Here is an 18,941-nt window from a genome sequence, read left to right as displayed (position 1 = left end):
TCAGCTTTGTCATATTTCTGTTGAGGATATTCTGCCAGAACACAAAACCGAGTGGTGTGATTGCCTGCCCAGAAAAAAAGAAAAGCATTGTGTAAACATGAAAGAACACAGAAAACGTATTAAAAGTAAAGATCACATTTCTTGAAGCAAGATTAAGAGAAACGAAAGTACATGGCCTGGAGCTGAGTGAAACTAGGAGGGCCAGCATGACTGGGGCCTGCAGAAGAGGCAGAGTATTAGTGGGTGATTTTGATATGCTGCGGTCTGCTTAGCAGATTGAAGAGTACAAGGCAGAAGGTGTGTCCTGTAGTGGGTAGAGAGGAGAGGGGGGTGTTGGAAAAGTACAACAGAAAGGTTGTTTATAAACTGACTATATACTGCATATGCATTATGCTTGTCTAAGCAGGAGGTGGCGCTGTAGTATTATAGTGTATAATTATGTTATCTATGATATAATAGGATGTTTGTCTATCCTCTCTCTATGTACTTGGATTCTCCTTGTTCCTGTGTTCATGTTTATCCATTCTGTAAAGACATGCATTGATAAGCTGTATTACCGCATACAACAAACTTCCAGCATGATTTCAATAGTCTGCTAACAGGGGGATGGTGTCACAGCTCAGTCAGAGCTCATCACAGCATCAGACAGTTTTTCCTTTGTTGCTGGACTTCACCTGTAGGCAGAACAAAAGGTTGGTGACTTTGACAACATGCTGTCCCAGCTTAGTGCTGCGGCTGTGGCCAGAGGCCCTGAGTGGCTACAAGGCAAACTATCAGACTTATTGCAGGAGCCCAGGCAGGTCTTTCCTCGGCCCTCTTCTGAGCGTGTCATTCCTGAGTTTGGGAGCCCCCTCAGGGACCCTCTGACCCCACCAGTCAAGCGCATGCCTGCTTCCTCTGGTGTGCGAGTCGGGAGGAATCCTCATCTACGGCGAACCCAGGGTGGGAGTGTTTTCATCTGGCACCCACTCCCCTGCCCTCACACCTTCACAGTATGGATGGTGCGGTTGGCTATACAGGCTCCCTACCTATGTCTAGTGCGGCCCAGCGTAGAAGTGGCAGAGTGGCAGGTGCCGGCCAGGTCCTGGGAGCGGCCAGAGCCCCCAGCGACAGAAGACGCAGGTGGCAACTTTTCCCTGTGTCCAAGCATCGCAGAGCGCGCGCCGCGGATGGAAGGAGCCGGGCGGTGTGGCGGCGGAGGCTGCTGACATCAGCGGGTGCCTGCCGGACTCTGGGGCTGGCAACTGCACCCTGGGGCCTACTGAGGGGAGAGAGTGACAGCGCGGCTTGGTGAACAGAGCCGGTCTGAAGGGGTGCTCAGCAGCTCTGAAGATGTTAAACTCCCGCACGCTGCACGGGGATCCGGATCTGCAGCTGGATGTCCTGAGGGACAGAAGCAGCCAGATGAGCCTTTTGATTCACGTCCTCTTTCTTGTTCTTATTCAATCTCTATTCAAGGGGGCTGCAGGGGGCTTAGTTGACAGCTCAGCAGGGATCGGGTGTGGGACCGTTGGATTCCTCCGGTCAATTGCTGGCAGCTTCTGCGGTAACTACAGCCGGCAAGGCTTCGGGCGACAAAGCGGCTGACAAAGGAGTCGCAGGTTGCAGGTGTGTGCAATTTTAACTAGTGTCATTGGGGAAAAGGCCCCTTAGAATTTATTCTCCCCCCTTTTTATTTTGTTATCTGGACTCTATCAGCGAAGCCCAGCGAGTCTATGGTGGGGTTGCTTGGTTTCGTTATGATGAACCATTTTGTCAGCGCAAGGCAGCCCGGACCTCTTTAAGGTGGGACCACAAAAATGTCATTCTCTGGATGAATAGAGAAAATGATTTCGTGCAATATTTTAGTGAATAAAGGTGAAATTAATAACTATAAATTGTGCATCCAGTGTGCAAGGCATACAAACCTCTAAATAGTAGTGTACTAAATGATGTGGCATAAACAACACTCACTATAGGGACAAAGTCTTAATATGTGCAAAGCAGTGCAATATGACCACGTGTGCTGATAATACCGCAGTGAAAGGTTAAATTAAAAATACACTAAAATAGATACATTTAAAAAATATATAAATAAAATGCACAGTTGGAATAATGAACGTGATTCAGTCCATGAAAAACAATCAATTATAATGGAGAGTCTCTTATATGTGGGATTTGGAAGATAAAAGATTCTCTAATCAGTAACTGGCTGATGTTAAAGTGTGGTGAAATGACCCATTAAAACTCCATGTAATGTCTTCTGAGTGTGGTCTCACAGAACTCTCACCTTCAAACTGATGTATATTAGCATTCGCGATTGAAGATAGGTTGTTGTCATTTCTGGTCGGTTCTGTCAGTGAAGTCCTTAGATCTCTCCCTTAAATTCCTCCATCGATATCTCCTATATACACTCCTCTGCTGCCACTTCCATCAATGTCTCCTCTATATTTCCTATGTAATGTCCTTTGTATTGTGTGTCATAGGAAATAGAGAGGAGACCTTGATGGAAGTGGCAGCAGAGGAGTGTATATAGGAGATATCGATGGAGGGATTTAAGGGAGAGATCTAAGGACTTCACTGACAGAACTCACCAGAACCCACCAGAAATGACAACAACCTATCTTCAATCCCTAATGCTAATATACATCAGTTTGAAGGTGAGACTTCTGTGAGACCACACTCAGAAGACATTACATGGAGTTTTAATGGGTCATATCACCACACTTTAACATCAGCCAGTTACTGAATAGAGAATCTTTTATCTTCCAAATCCCACATATAAGAGACTCTCCATTATAATTGATTGTTTTTCATGGACTGAATCACGTTCATTATTCCAACTGCGCATCTTATTTATATATTTTTTTAAGTTATTTATTTTAGTGTATTTTTAATTTAGCCTTTCACTGCGGTATTATCAGCACACATGGTCATATTGCACTGCTTTGCACATATTAAGCTTTTCTCTTTATATATGAGGATTCACAGCATCCATTATACATGTGAGACAACTTTGCCCCTATAGTGAGTATTGTTTATGCCACATCATTTAGTACACTACTTTTTAGAGGTTTGTATGCCTTGCACACTGGATGCACAATTTATAGTTATTAATTTCACCTTTATTCACTAAAATATTGCGCAGAATCATTTTCTCTATTTATCACCATTTAGTGTTGCTGTGAACACTCAGATTTTGCGGCAAAATATTTTTGATATAATTTAAAATATATTGCCGCGTACACACGGTCGGACTTTTCATCTACAAAAGTCCAACGGACGCCGACGGACTAAAGCTGGCTGGTAATCCGATCGTGTGTGGGCTTCTCCGGACTTTCAGCAGACTTTTTCAGCCTCAAATCCGACGGACTTTAGATTTGAAACATGCTTCAAATCTTTACGTCGTAACTACGACGGACCCCGAAATCCGCTCGTCTGTGTGCTAGTCCGACGGACAAAAACCCATGCTAGGGCAGCTATTGGCTACTGGCTATGAACTTCCTTATTTTAGTCCGGTGTACGTCATCACGTACGAATCCGTCGGACTTTTGTGTGGTCGTGTGTAGGCAAGTCCGTTCGTTAGAAAGTCTGCTGCAAGTCCGCCGAAAGTCCGCAGGAAGTCTGTCGGACAGGCTGTCGGACTTTTGTAGACGAAAAGTCCGACCGTGTGTACGCGGCATATGAGTTTTTGTTTCACGTTACATCATCCTATTAGCACGAAGGACACTATATCACTGATTCTCTGGATGAAACTGATGTCGTCTCCGCAGAGTTCGGTTCCTCCCTTTCAGGGTGGGGCCGAGGGTGCGGCAGCCTCTTCACAACCGGCCACAAATTGTAGGAGGATATGTTGGCAATTCAATGCCGGATCTTACAAGTTTGGCACAGCGAGCTGTTTCCGTCATGCTATTCAGGGTGTGGAGGGTCTCATGCGCTGTCCAGATGCTTCAAGCACAGGAAAGGAAAAGCAGGTGATGCTGGAAAGAGGGAAGTGAAGGTAGAAAAGATGGCGCCTTTCTTAAAGCCTTATTCTAACAGGAAGGCAGCTCGTGTGTTGCAGCTGGGTTTCTCGTGATACCCTGACAGTTGCTGGTTGTTTCTCCAATGGCTGATAAGCTTGCAGTCATCTCGTTTACTTCCAGTGGTCGTTTTCAGGAAAACTTCAAAGTAGTTGCTTTGGGTCGCATGATTTGATTCACCACCAGTATTTCCCCTTTGGGTATTATCCCCAAAAAAGAACCGAATAAGTTACGCCTCATTCATCACTTGTTGCATCCTAAAGGGGGTTCAGTGAATGATGCCATTGATCCAGAGCTTTGCATGGTGTCCTATACTTCTTTTGTTATGGCAGTGTCGTAGGTTCCTAGGTATGGTAAAGGTACGTTGTTGGGCAAAACTGATATTGCCCAGCACAGCTACACAAAATATTCCCTACTACATCTGAAACATGCTGGCGGTGTCAAAGGAACAAGGGAACTCTGTTACACATATTTTGGTCATGTCCCAAACTCTCACGATTTTGGAAGGTAATACACGAGACTGTACAACTATTCACCGATAGGATAATTAAAAAAGACCCAGCTTCCTTTTTACTACATGCCACCGATATATATATATATATATATACAAGGTGTATAAACGCTCAGTCATACGACATCTATTGGATGCAGCCAGAGCGTGCATACCTCTATGCTGGAAATCCACCACACCACCAACTATAGACATGTGGCTGGGTAAGGTGGAAGACATAAGAAAAATGGAAGACCTGATCTACACGGCACAACATAGAGAAGAAGCATTCTCTAAAACCTGGCAATCATGGTCAATGTTTATATACTCGGCGGCAGGTCAATCTTTGCGAGGGTCAGAAGTTACCCAGTGAGTGAGCGGGGGTACTAGCTGGGAAGTCAGGATCCCATGAGTAGAGACATAACACCTTAGGTACACGGACGGTTTAGTCCTACATGTTCGCGAGACCCACCCCCACCCCCCCCCCACCCCCCAACCCCACATTTTCTTCATACTAACCCCTCTCTCCCCTACACTTTCCTTTTGCTACCTTCCTTTCCATTCTGTTCCAGCTTTCCTTTCTTTATTCTCCTTCTTGATCTCAAATAAATAAAGAAACTAGAGGACAGGCGCAATGGGAGTCAACAATGTTAGATGATACTTGGTTACCAGATCTCACAGTTAAACACACTACAGAATTATAAGTTTTATTGTACTGTTATGGAATAACAGGCTAGAGGTTGATATATTACAAAGAGATATGTAAGAATGTTTTTTCACTATACTGTATCTTGTGTGTTATCTGACGCATGTATTTCTGTATACCTGTTGGCCCATGTGGGCCGTGTTCTCCACTTAAATAAACAATTTAAAAAAAAAAAAAAAAAAAACTGATATTGCGGCAGCCTTTTGTTGGTTGCCGGTACATCCTAGTTGTTGCCATGTGCTGGGGTGCAAATGGTAGGGGCAAAATTTTGATGATAGATGTTTACCAATGGTCTGTGCCATTTCTTGTTTGTTGTTTGAAATGTTTAGTTCCTTTTAGGAATGGGCGGTTCGGGATGCTTCCGGCCTAAATTAGTCATTCATGATTTCGTGTGCATAGAGCCTGCTGGAAGTAATATCTATTGCTGCGTACACACGAGCGGACTTTACGGCAGACTTTGTCCGGCTGACTTTGACGGACTTTACGACAGACTTTCCGAATGAACGGACTTGCCTACACACGATCAACCAAAGTCCGACAGATTCGTACGTGATGACGTACGACTGGACTAAAACAAGGAAGTTCATAGCCAGTAGCCAATAGCTGCCCTAGCGTCGGTTTTTGTCCGTCGGACTAGCATACAGACGAGCGGACTTTTCGACCGGACTCGAGTCCGTCGGAAAGATTTGAAACATGTTTCATTTCTAGGTCCGTCAAACTTTTGGGAAAAAAAGTCAGCTGGAGCCCACACATGATCAAATTGTCCGATGGACTCTGGTCCCCCGGACCAAGTATGCCGTAAGGTCCGGTTGTGTGTACGCGGCATATGCCTAACTTTTGGCCACGGGCCATCATTTTTTCCAGTTTTTTGGTGTGCCATTGGCCCCCAACACGACAGAGGGCCCGGCTACTGAGTTCTGGCTTCTGGTTATTGCCATTGACACGGTGACAATGGAATGTCATTTGCCTTTGGACAATTTTGAAGATCTGAAGGGGACGGTTTCTGTCACCGGGCAAGGCAGGGCAAAAAAAAAATTAAACTTTTTGCTGTGCAATCTGTCTTGGGCAAGTTGAATTTTGCTTCTTGCAGTATGCCCAAGGGCCACGTTTTTTTGTACAGGACTGGCAGCTGCTACAGCTGGCATTAAGGTGCCACATCCTTATATTGGGCTGGGGCGTGATCAGCGTGAGGACTTGCGAGTGTGGGATTCATTCCTGGTTTCTTACAATGGTCTCTCTCTTTGGCTGCAGCAGGTGATTTCCAATTTTGATCTAGACCTGTTCACTGGCACGGCGGGCACTGCTGGTTATGGAACCTGCTATCAGGGTTGTTGAAGTGCTGAGAGCTGGGTTGGCCAGTGGAATGGAGGGAGGTTGGTTTAGTGCGTAATTTGGCTGTTCGGGAACTGTTTTCCCATTGTACTCTCCATGGAATTGTGTACGTTCCAGGAGTTGATAACTCCTGACTGATGCTTTGTCTCATTTCCAGTGGGACAGATTCCATCAATTGGCACTGGAAATGGAGCAGCGTGGAATTTTATGCTCCAAGCAGCTGTGGAGCATTGCATTGTCGCTTCTAAGTTCTCAATTTGTCATTCAGTAAGTGCGTCAACTTGGTCCTCATACTGCAGAGTGTGTCAGGAATGGAACGATCTTGTGAATGAGGATGGGGTCTGTTCTCGTACGGATGATGATGTACACATGGTTTTTCTGCCTATAAGGTTACCTTGTTCTGGGCCGTCTTTGTGCTGGCCATTTTTTTGGGGGGCATTTCGGGTGGGGAAATTGGTAAGCCGTAACAAACGTGGTGAGGGTGGTTTGAGCGTACAGGACGTGTGGTTACGGGACACTACTTGGGTATTCTGTTAAGAAAATCTAACACTGATCAGTCAGGGAGGGGTTCTTGGATTGAGTTTGGGGTTCCCTTTTCTCCAGTTTGCCCTGTCTGGGTTGTGGGGTTTTTTTCACGGTTTTGGGCAAATCTTCCGGGAGTTTTCTTTATGCAAGGGAAGAGATAGCAATGTCTTGATTCCAGTTTAGGGCGGTGTTCAGGAAATGCCTGTTGTCTGCTGGTTGGAGTGCAGACAACTGTTCTCACTACTTTATCTGTTGGGTCCGGCTAAGTTGTGTGGTCCGATATAGCTTATGGCTCGCTCTGTTGAAAAGATCAACAAAGCCAGGATAAAGGTTAGTTAGGAGAAAGCAAGTTTTTTGTAGGAGGGTATTCAGCGGATCTTCCGGTTTGGGGGGGGGCAACACTTGCGTAAGGTGTCACGCTCGTGTGCTCTGGCAGCGGGTCTATTGGGTCTTTGAAGGCAGTGCTGGTTAAATAATTGTGGGAAATTGTGGTTTGGGCCCATCTGAGGTATGGGTGTCTTTTCCTAACAATACGGTGGTAACATCGAGGTATTAATTAAGTTGTATCTGGTAGTACGTAAGTGGTTAATTGTCCCTGAGACAGTGTAGTTGCGGCTGGGGGCCTTTGATTGGGTGGCAGATACAACCGGTTAATCGTGAGTATATAAGCCTTCAAAGACCTTAGACCGGGCATAAGCTGAGGTTGGTTTATTTGTTATGCATTGACTGTATTATATGCATTAAACTTGTTTTCTTGTGAATGTGGTATTTAATGGTTTGTAATAAAAGGCTGCTATGGCCATTTCCACTCCAAATAAAATGTGTCCTCTGGTCATTTTGGAAGGAGGGATTGGTCAAGTGTTTAATGATTTATAGATAATCGGAGCCTCTACACTCTGCAGTCATAAAAAGGTATACTCCGCCAGAAGTAAATAACATCTATTGCAGAAAAAAATATATACAAGAAAAAAAAAACAATTTACAACAAAAACTGAAATGTCAGGTTGTTTTATTCTTTTTCTTTCCTATTCACTGGAGGAAAAAGGAAAACAACAAGTCATGGTGCCCCAGAGCCAGCCAACAAAGAATCTGATTCCCTACTCTTGAACTGTTAATTGTTCTATTAGTGCAACCTTACCACTCAGGGATTAGTTCTTGTTGGTATTATTACTGTATTATTATTATTATTATTTAAAATCTTGCTAATGTTCTCCATAACAGCCCCTCTATTCCTGGCATGAAGATAGGTTTGTTAGCATGGAGGAACTGCATGCTAATAGAATTGTATTGTTTCACATGTGGGTTAGCACCACAACCTTTATACTTGTCAGTGGCTACTGTCCCAGCGCCGATTACAGAGTCATTTTGAGGGAAATAGCTTTGAACTGGTTTCCCTCCACCGGCTCTTCTCACTTTATACTTCATTGTGTTCAGCCCAAAGGCAAAGAAGGGAGCCACTGCACTTACTTTGCAAGGCTTTGCACAAACGTGGCTTTAGACCAGGGGTCAGCAACCCACGGCCCCCCACCTCTAAATGTCCGGCCTGTCTAATTCATTATTATTATTATTATTATTGATTAATTCACGGGTACCTTGCCTGCGGACCTTTTCGCCGCTGTCCTCTTCATTGGACAGTGGCAAGTGGCCGGTATTACAGGGCTGGATGGGGGCGGGAACCGCTGGAGTTAACTTTTTACATTAAAAAGCAGGTGATTGGTTGCCGGGCAATCCTAACAACCAATCAACAGCCTGTTTATGTGAAAAGTTAACTTCGGGAGGTCCAACCCCCATCCAGACCTGTAATGCCAGTCTCTGCTCTGATGTACACCTGTGTAAGGTAGGAGAGTTCTACCTACACAGTGTGTTTTTGTGTGTGTGGGGTGCATGGGGGGCAGAGGACACTACAATGGGGGGGGGGGGGGAGTGTGCAGGGACAGAGGACACTGCTTTGGGGGGCACAGGAAACTTGCTATGGGGAAGGGAGGCAGAGGACATTATAGGAGTGAAGGAGGACAGAGGACACTGCTATAGGGATACAGAGGACACTGCAATAGGGAGGGACCCTATCAGGGACAAGGACCCCTTCTCACCTGTGGACAGGGACACCTTCTCATCTGGGGACAGGGACCTCATCTCCCCTGGGGACAGGGACCTCATCTCCCCTGGGGACAGGGAACCCTTCTCCCTTGGGGACAGGGACCCTTCTCCCCTGTGGACAGGGACCCCTTCTCACCTAGGAACAGGGACCCCTTCTCACCTAGGAACAGGGACCCCTTCTCACCTAGGAACAGGGACCCCTTCTCACCTAGGAACAGGGACCCCTTCTCACCTAGGAACAGGGACCCCTTCTCACCTAGGAACAGGGACCCCTTCTCACCTGGGGACAGGGACCACTTCTCATCTGGGGACAGAGACCTCATCTCCCCTGGAGACAGGGACTCCTTCTCACTTGGGGACAGGGACTCCTTATTACCTGGGGACAGGGACCCCTTCTCATCTGGGGAAAGGGACCCCTCTCACCTAAGGACAGGGACCCCATCTCACCTGGGGACAGGGACCCCATCTCACCTGGGGACAGGGACCTCATCTCCCCTAGGGACAGGGACCCCATCACCCCTGGGGACAGGGACCCCTTCTCACTTGGGGACAGCGACCCCTTCTCACTTGGGGACAGCGACCCCTTATCAACTGGGGACAGGGACCCCTTCTACCCTGGGGACAGAGATCCCTCTCACCTGGGGACAGGGACCCCATCACCCCTGGGGACAGGGACCCCTTCTCCCCTGGGGACAGGGACCCTTCTCACCTGGGGACATTGATCCCTTCTCACCTGGGGACATTGATCCCTTCTCACTTGGAGACAGGGACCCCATCACCCCTGATGACAGGGACCCCATTACCCCTGGGGACGTGCCCCCTAGGGATGGGGCCCCCAACCCCCCTATGGAAAGGGCCCCCATCTCCCCTAGGGATGGGGCCCCCATCTCCCCTAGGGGGAGGAACCCCATTTTCGCTAGGGATAGGAACCCCATCTCCAGACCATGCTGGCAGGCAGGACTGGCATCAGCCACCCTTGGGTGCCAGGATTGGGGGGGCAGTAAAATCCAAATCCCCAGCCACATGCTCCCTCAGGGTGAACTGGCCTTGTATCAGTGAAGCATCTTAAAGTGAGGTAAACCTGTACTGTTATTATTACTATGTTAAGATTATTATTATCTTCATTTATTAGCGGGTGAATGCGGCCCTTCATGCATTCACATACATTTAATCCGGTCCTTAAGTGGAAAAAGTTTGCTGACCCCTGCTTTAAACCCAGTCCCTAGAAAGGTTCCATCTGCAGTGGGCCCTAACATAGAAACCCAGCTGCATGGTGGTCCGCACCAAGTACTAAGCCACTCCTACCTGTGGAATCTCTGTCACCACCCACCACTGCTCCTGTTCATGAGCTGGCTCCTCCTTCTTATTTCTCCACACTCCTTAACCCCTAGGGTTAAGCCAGGTACACACTAACCCGCTGGGTTGCACAAAAAAACTGTCAGCTCCTGTACTAATTATGCAAGGTTAGTCCAGTGATCTCCCCAACTGAGCTGTTGTGTTCTGACAGGGGGGTGCCCCCCCCCCCCTCCCGCCAGAACACTCCGATCAGCGGTGTCTGCCTTTGGATAGATAGATAAGATTTATTGTCATTGTAGAAAACAAATTCACAATGAAATTACATTTCTACTCCACACATTATTCATACATCACAATTATCAACCATGCATTTACCACACAGGATTTAATTATACCAAAAAATATATATATAAAAGTGTCCCGTATTATAAAAGTATAAAAAGTGTCCTCATATTTAAAAACTAAACAAGACAATAAAACAAGACTATGTGACCTCTTTCATTTCATTCCTGCATTGATAGCCTTAATAGCCCTGGGAAAGAAGCTCTCTTTAAATCTATTTGTCCTTGTTTTAATCACCATAAAACGTCTCCCAGATGGCAATAATTCAAAGAAATGACAACCAGGATGAGTCTGGTCTCTCAGTATTTTTCCTGCTCTACAAAGGCAACGAGTCTCGTATATTTCTTCTAGAGAAACAAGTTCACACCCTACAATTTTCTGCGCTGTTCGAACCACTCTCTTTAGAGCATTTTTATCTGCCTGCATACAACTAGGATACCAAACTAGAATACAATACGTTAATGTACTCTCAATGGCAGAGCGATAGAAGGTATCAAGCACCTTCCTTCCTTTCAATTTTTGCATTTTTTTCAACCAACCGATCTGGAATGATGTATTAAAGGCAGAGCTGTAATTTATAAACAACATCCTTATGTAATATTATAAATAGGGTACTAAAGCTCTGAAATGTGAACTGAGATTATGAAGTGAACTATGTGCAAAAATATTGTATTGATGATTGCATGAGGAAATGTGCAAATGAATCCCCAGTGAAATGGGATGAATGTGAATGTATGTGCCAAAAAATCCCAAACTATGGGATATAGGTGAAAAAATAGGAAATAACCAAATAATTAAGCTGCACCCATATATACAAGTGCTCTGATGCCACTACAATAAGATAAATCTAACAAAAAAATATAGTGCGCTACAATTAACTTCCTATTAAAATATGATGATAAACACTATCATATAGTATAAAACATACCGTGAATATAACCAAATCAATGAGTGAACCACATGCCTGTTAATAAATAAAATAAGAAAATTCCATAGCTGCCTTCATATGGTAAAAAACACCCAAAGAAAATATATCAGAAGAATATAAGAGGAATGTTAGATGATGAATCTGAATCCTTTAAAAATATCGACAAGTGTTCTATATATGCTCAAAGGGAAAAAAAAAAAACCACACCACAAATATTATTGCTGGTTGCTTCAATCAACAGTTAATTAGGAACGTGGGTCTCTCCCCTGCATTTCTGATGCTCTCAGGTGATGGTTTTAAATTCCTCCCATTATGTGTTATGTTCATGTAGCCACAAGAAAAAAGAGAGAGATATCATTGCGCAGTGAACCACTTCTAAAGTGCCATCTATGTTCAAAACATATTCACTCACATGATCTGGCAAAATACAGCGCTTGTGAATCAATCAGAAAGTCGCGTTTCTCCTTCCTCTCACCGCTTCAGTGTGTCTCACACACAAGCAGGTCGGATGACTTCACTGGCTCCTCCCGACGCGTTGTGTCACATGTCACGTGACTTTATCAAGGGTGTTTGGGTGTTTTTTACCATATGAAGGCAGCTATGGAATTTTCTTATTTTATTTATTAACAGGTATGTGGTTCACTCATTGATTTGGTTATATTCACGGTATGTTTTATACTTTATGATAGTGTTTATCATCATATTTTATATCATATGTTTATCATCATATTTTAATAGGAAGTTAATTGTAGCGCACTATTTTTTTGTTAGAACATCCTTATGTAGTTTCCGAATGCTCCAGATGTCTAAGTGCCCCATGCAGCATTAAAGCTATCACATCTTCCGTGCTTCTATTTGCCCTATACGCAAACTGATAAGGATCTAAACTACCTGGTAATCTAGTTTTGATATATTTCAAGACCAACCTCTCAAAGCACTTCATTAGTACTGAGGTCAGTGCTATTGGTCTATAATCGTCTAAACTTCCCACAGTTGACTTTTTTGGAATTTGAATAATAGTGACTGATTTTAAACATGCTGGAACAACAGCAGATGATAGTGATCGATTAAAGATCTTGGCAAAGACTCGTATTCGGCTTTGTTCTGGTCTCTGGCCAGAATGGCGGATGTGCCGGGTGCAGTGGTGTCACTATGGGGTGGCTATTGAGGCTGGAGCCCCGAATCTGGGGCCCATAGCCCTGAGTTCAAGGGCAGCCCTAATGTGAGAGAGTCGCCGGCTGCCTGACACTACGCTGTCCCACATAGCCGCGGCACTCACTGCTCCGTGTGTCAGAGCCAGGAGATGAGTGTGAGAGTGAGTCTCCTCCCTTGCTCCGCCCATTTCATAGAGATGGGAGGAACTTTCTCACACAGAGCTCCTGAGCAGGTGAGTGCAGACCATGGGGGAGGGGGAGGGGGGAAACTACTAGCCAGCCTCTCTGTATATACAGCAGCCTCTCTGTATACCCAGCCTCTCTGTATATACACCAGCCTCTCTGTATATACACCAGCCTCTCTGTATACCCAGCTTCTCTGTATATACACCAGCCTCTCTGTATACCCAGCTTCTCTGTATATACACCAGCCTCTCTGTATATACACATACACCAGCCTCTCTGTATATACACCAGCCTCTCTGTATACACTACCCTCTCTGTATACCCTAGCCTGTCTTCTGTATACACTAGCCTCTCTGTATACACTAGCCTGTCTTCTGTATACACTAGCCTGTCTTCTGTATACACTAGCCTGTCTTCTGTATACACCAGCCTCTCTGTATACACTAGCCTCTCTGTAAGCTACAATCCGCATCTGGTGACAGGTGATGTGGCAAGCTCTCTGGGGACCCTGATGTAAGAGGGAGGCTCTCTGGGGACCCTGATGTAATGATACTATATAATGATAGATATATATATATATATATATATATATATATATATATATACACACATACACACACACACACACACGCGTATATTATATACATGTGTATGCCTGCCCAAGCATAAGACTTTCTTTACTTCACTGCTATGGGATCTAGCCCCAGATCTTTTGTAGACCTAACAACGCCCCTGGCCGGCTGGTCGCTCGGGCCTCCCGGTGGAACGGGAGAGCCTGGGTGAGCCGCTGAAGGCGGCGGGAGGGGGGGGCCCTCCTGCTGCTTGGGATAACAGTCGAGCAGCTTCTTAGCCGCATCAGTTGTTATCACAAGAAAGCCACCCGGTGGCTCTAAAAAAAGGTATCAGGGTATGCATTAAGATAAAAAACCTTCTGTGTGCAGCAGCCTCCCTAATACTTACCTGAGTCCCATCATGGTCCAGCAATGTTGCACAAGAGTCTCGGCTGTCCGAGACTCTCCCTCCTCATTGGCTGAGACAGGAGCGGGGCGCCATTGGCCCCCGCTGCTTGTCAATCAAAGTCAGTGAGCCAATGAGGAGAAATTGGCTGAAAATGCCCTGGGGGCATTCGGCAGGAGGGAGGGGCCAGAAGCACCGGCGAGCGAACCGAGAAGAGGTGGATCTGGGCTGCTCTGTGCAACACCACTGCACAGGGCTGGTAAGTATAACATGTTTGTTATTTTTAAACAAAAAAACAAGACTTTAAGTAACACAGACCAGATGTTTTAACACAATGCATGTTTTTTAACAATCTTAAAATAACAATGAAATTTCTTTTCTTTGGATAATTGATATCGGGATAGTGCTTGGGCTGTGTTTTGGTGCTCATATCTTAAGTTGTGCCTTCTCATATTGAATGAATTATAGGTTCAGGCCATAGTCTCATACTAGGGTCCTGCTCCATGGTATTCGCATATTTGGTAGCGCGTCTACATGTATGGTCTCCCTCACTAGACCTTACACAGTTATATGCCCTCAATTAAGCACCCTGGATTCAAAGGACACTGATAGATCTAAAGGCTATGACCAAAAACTATATTTGTGGTTTGGTAAAACAAATATATTAAAGGGTAACTCCACTTTTGTGGGGAAAAAAATAGCAAATAAAGAAAAAATAATATAGCATATACAATTGCAACACAAGTCATATTGTATAATGTTATTAAAAATTACTTTTCCTTTTCAATCTGCAGCTCCGTAATTTTCTGAAAATGCAATGCAATATGGCTACCTGGAGGTGTTCTGTACACAGAATGTCTACAGAACGCCCCCCAGAACCATAATTTCCTGCTTGTGTGATTGGTTCACTGATTTTCCCAGAAGTCTGCACCAAGATACAAGTCAGATTTCAGGCATCCCCTGCAACAAAAATTTAATTTTTGGTGAGATACTCCCAATAGGAACAGGTCCAAAGGGATGCAGGCCCTGCAGATTTCCTCATTAGTGCCCTGCAGATGCTGCAGATGATTGATAATTATGAAACCACTCCCATTAGATTAATTTTCCCACAGGGGCACAGAGAAATACAGAGGGAAATGTTTTTTTTCTCAACAAAAGTGGAGTTACGCTTTAAAAATAGTCACTATCCCTTTTTCTAATGTTATTATTAGCAGAGGTTGATTGCTTTGGGCTGTTCAGTGTCTCACAGGCTGCTGTTCTGCTGCTTCCCCTTGTCTTTTGGAGAGATTTGGAAGTATAGTGAGAGGGAGAGCAGAGGCCATCTTCATCCCCTTCACGGATTCGGAACAAGCTATAGGCCCCTTGCAAATTCAGTTTGGTGAACATGGTTGCAGACCTTAACTTCTGTAATAATTCAGGTACAAGGGGAAGAGAATTACGTTTTTTTACTGTAATCTTATTGAATTCTCGATAGTCTACGCATGGTCATAGAGAGTAATCCTTCTTCTGCACAAAAAACATTCCTGCCCCTGCTGGAGAAGTGGAGGAGCAGATGAAGCCTTTTCCCAAATTTTCATCAACATAATCTTTCAAAGCCTCCTGTTCTCGTTCACAAAGTGGGAAAATTCGTCCAAATGGATTCTCGGCCCCCGGAAGTAGTTCAATCGGACAGTTGTATGGTCATTGTGGAGGAAGGGCATCAGCTCGCCGTTTGCTTAGGGTTCAGATACCAATTGACGTGTCTCGTTATCAGAATCCATACAGAACAGATTTATGGGGGTGCATGGGGATTCTGGCAGACAGTGCTTCTGACAGTAGGTAGATTGGAAGCTGATCTCTCCTGTATTCCAGTCAAAGTGTGTATTGTGCGCCTGTAGCTATGGTAGGCCCAGAATACCAGGGAATACAGGAAATGAGATGGCGTTAAGACTCAATAGTTCTTTATGATTGATGGGAGTAACAACAGGTAAAGGAGGTGTCTCCTGAATTACAAGTCCTGATTTAATACAAGTGCCATCTGCCAGGTATATGGAAAATACCTTGACATTCTGGTTGTGATGGAATACATTGTTGTGCTGCAAAAGCAAAGTCAATAAAGCAAGTGCATGCCCCAGAGTCAATAATTGCGATGACTAGGATTGCTCCTCCCGGTAGCTGAAACGAGATCAAGAGAGGTAAGTGAGTTGGACTGGCAGATAATGGTGGCAGGTTGGCAGAAGAAATAGACAGACACTAATGCTCCACAATACAAGCAAAGGTTATTTTGCTGCCAACTTAGGCGTTCTTCAGATGTCAGAAGGATGCGTCAGGTGCAGGGTTAACAGGAACAGAATTGGCAGAAACAGAACTGGTAGAATCAGGATGAGCAGAAACTGGAACCCTCTGCATCATTCATACATGACGGGACTGCTGGGTAGATCTTTCTGTGAATTTGGATGGCGAAAGCAATTAGAGCATCCAAGGTAGTCCATACTCCAACTCGAGCCAGTTCATCTTTCAGATCCTCAGAGAGTCCTAGGCGAAACCTATGTCACAGAGCTGTATCATTCCACTGCGTATCAAGTCCGTCTAAAGTCTGTAACATAGTCCTTGGCCGATCTGTGGCCTTGCTGGAGTGCATGAAGAGAAGCTTCTGCTATGACAGTTCTTTGCAGATCATCGTATAATTGGACCATAGCATCAAAGAAGATTGGCATAGCATTTATCTGTGAATTGTTCTCCTCAAGTAGCCTGTGGACCCAAGTCTGAGCTTCACCTTGGAGTAGTAAAATAATGAACCCCACCTTTGTGGTCTCTAGGGAAAAAGTCAGTGGTTGCAAGGAGAAGTATAACTGGCATGCGTTGCGGAATGGTCTGAATTTACTGTGGATTCAGTAGCAGTCTGTCTTGGTGCAGCACAGATGAAGAGGCTGTGGTAGGACTTGCAGATGTAGCCAAGGACTGCATGCGCTCTTCAAGCTGAACGTAGCCTTCCTGCAGGGACTTTACGGCTTGAGTGAGGGCGGCAAGGTGTTGGCAGATCTTGTCCATTGGAGAGGCCCCTCTTGCAGGCACAGACATGGCTGTCTGATACTGTCACATACCTTGTGGCAGAGACTGATGTGTAGAGGGAGACCTCTTGTACAGCCCCGGACCACTGGATTTGAGAGTTGAGCATGGTGAGGTAAGAGTGCCTGCAAGATCTTCCATTGGTCGCAGTCTCGCAGTGGTGTGTGGCAGATGCATCGCCAGAACCGGGCTTGATGGCTGAAGCAGCAGATGTCAGCAGGAACAGTAGATGCAAACACACAGCGGATGGAGGACCAGCGTCACCAGGCACCATGCAGAGCAGGACAGATGGATAACTGGATGCAGGGTCAGACAAGCCAGGTCAGCAACAAATGATCAGATACAAGCATAAATGGCAGGCAGAGAATGATCAATGTGCAGGCAGAGGTTGACAGATGAAAGATATAACAAAGTCTTAAAGGCAAGCCATGGTCAGGATAGGTGGAGAGCAAGCGTGGTCAGGATAAGCCGGGTCAAAACACAGGAATCAAGCAGAGATCACAGGAACAGGTATACAGATAAATCTGCAGGTCAGACAGCAAAGCACTAGTGCAGCTGCTGCTCTTATATAGGCCATTTGCCAGCATTAATGGCTAACACACACGCACGCATGTGCATATTTTAAAACTCACAAATTACTTACTAACAGCAAATAAACAACCCCACATCATAATACCCCTCCACCAAATGATTTGGACCAGTGCACAAAGCAAAGTCCATAAAGACATGGATGAGCGAGTTTGGGGTTGAGGAACTTGACTAGCCTGCACCGAGTCCTGACCTCAACCTGATAGAACACCTTTGGGATGAATTAGAGCAGAGACTGCGAGCCAGGCCTTCTCGTTCAACAGTGCATGACCTCAAAATGCGCTTCTGGAAGAATGGTCAAACATTCCCAAAGACACACTCCTGAACCTTGTGAACAGCCTTCCCATAGGAGTTGAAGTTGTTATAGCTGCAAAGGGTGGGCCAACTCAATATTGAACCCTACGGACAAAGACTGGGATGCCATTAAAGTTCAGGTGTTTGTAACGGCACGTGTCCCAATACTTTTGACAATATAGTGTATGTAGGGATAGAAAAGGGGGAAGCAACATTTACAGTGCCTTGCAAAAGTATTCACCCCCTTCGCTTTTTACCTATTTCGTTACATTACAGCCTTTAGTTTAATGTTTTTTTAATCTGAATTATATGTGATGGATCAGAACACAATAGCCTAAGTTGGTGAAGTAAAAATTGAAAAATATATACATAAAACTATTTTTCAGAAATAAAAAACTGATAATTGTCATGTGCGTCTGTATTCACCCCCTTTGTTATGAAGCAGCATAAAAAGCTCTGGTTCAACCAATTACATTCAGAAGTCACATAATTAATGAAATGATGTCTACCTGTGTGCAATCTAAGTGTCACATGATCTGTCATTACATATACACACCTTTTTGAAAGGCCCCAGAGGCTGCACCTAAGCAAGAGACACCACTAACCAAACACTGCCATGAAGACCAAGGAACTCTCCAAACAAGTAAGGGACAATGTTGTTGAGAATTACAAGTCAGGGTTAGGGTATAAAAAAATATCCAAATCTTTGATGATCCCTAGGAGCACCATCAAATCTATCATAACCAAATGGAAAGAACATGGCACAACAGCAAACCTGCCAAGAGATGGCCGCACACCAAAACTCACGGACCGGGCAAGGAGGGCATTAATCAGAGAGGCAGCACAGAGACCTAAGGTAACCCTGGAGGAGCTGCAGAGTTCCACAGCAGAGACTGGAGTATCTGTACATAGGACGACAATAAGCCGTAATCTCCATAGAGTTGGGCTTTATGGCAGAGTGGTCAGAAGAAAGCCATTACTTTCAGCAAAAAACAAA

This window comes from Aquarana catesbeiana, linkage group LG02 (genome assembly GCF_042186555.1).
Source record: "Aquarana catesbeiana isolate 2022-GZ linkage group LG02, ASM4218655v1, whole genome shotgun sequence".
Taxonomy (NCBI): domain Eukaryota; kingdom Metazoa; phylum Chordata; class Amphibia; order Anura; family Ranidae; genus Aquarana; species Aquarana catesbeiana.
This window is presented reverse-complemented; position numbering follows the sequence as displayed.